This window comes from Histoplasma capsulatum, genomic scaffold (genome assembly GCF_000149585.1).
Source record: "Histoplasma capsulatum NAm1 scaffold_1 genomic scaffold, whole genome shotgun sequence".
In the NCBI taxonomy this organism is placed as follows: Eukaryota; Fungi; Ascomycota; class Eurotiomycetes; order Onygenales; family Ajellomycetaceae; genus Histoplasma; species Histoplasma mississippiense.
This window is the reverse complement of record NW_001813982.1, coordinates 3,094,476-3,095,582: the sequence shown is the minus strand read 5'-3', so window position 1 is coordinate 3,095,582 and position 1,107 is coordinate 3,094,476.

The following is a 1,107-nucleotide window of genomic DNA, read 5'->3' as shown; positions in this document are numbered from 1 at the left end:
AGTGGGGTGACGTGACGCCTCTCTCTATTTAGTCGTCGGTGAGTTTTTCCATCACTGGACCCGAGCAGCAGCTCTAGCGCCTATGGTAGCAAGTGTATATCAGAGATAGGTGTTTGGACAGGCCCAAATATACAAGGAGTTACAGATACCACAGAGCCAGCATCCACCGATGGTGACGGTGAAGGGCGCTTACAAGGGACTATTTCCCAACCCCTCCTTCCAGTAGCATTTTAGATCTGTCATTAACGGGCCTCCTGTTTCAAGGGTTTCCATGATTATGATAGCTGATGGCATCCACAATTATTAACCGATGTATCATAGCTGCGGTAAACTGTGCGGTCCTAATAATCAACGCTGGGCTTTCAGAAAGCGCAGCAGAACATGTGCGTGATGTTTTTCTGGCAAATTGGTATGGAAGATGCTCCTCTGATGATATGATTGCCTCCTCAGAAGTCATTGTCAAATGGTCAAGTACACGTCTTCATGAACCGGATGAGGGGATGAGGAGAGAGGGATTCCCAGTCCATCCCTCCCAATTTCCGGTTTTGTTACGACCATCCTCTCCATATCTGATTGATGTACCCGGTCCTAAAACGCCAACTCGAGATTTGACCATTCTATTAGAATTAACAGTTGTTCAAAAGTCAAAATCCAAGAATATAGAGGAAAACAAGGGTGCCATGCGTATAAAAAGTGGATTGCGCATTGTATATTTGCCATTGCCAACCAGGGTGATAAGAGGAAGCTGGAGGAAGAACACTCCCCCACACCCGGAGGTTCGCGAGAGAAGGAAAATTGACAACATTGGTGTGAATTTTTTGCAGGGCTAGGGATATTGGTTTTCTGTTTTTTTTTAACTCGCGGCCCAACCCACCATATCCTAAATATAGTGGGTGGTGGGCACTGTTGTGCAAAATATCACCACTTTGCCAATTCTCATGTTTTTTCATCCCCAACCACGCGATAACCATTTTTACTGTGTGTATTATAAGATGTATTATATCGCTAGTAAGAACAACTAAAGAAAAATTGAATTATCCATTTAGCAGGCGCTTAAATCATCTACTGAAAACATTAGGGGAGAATTCTATCTAAAATTCCTGCTAC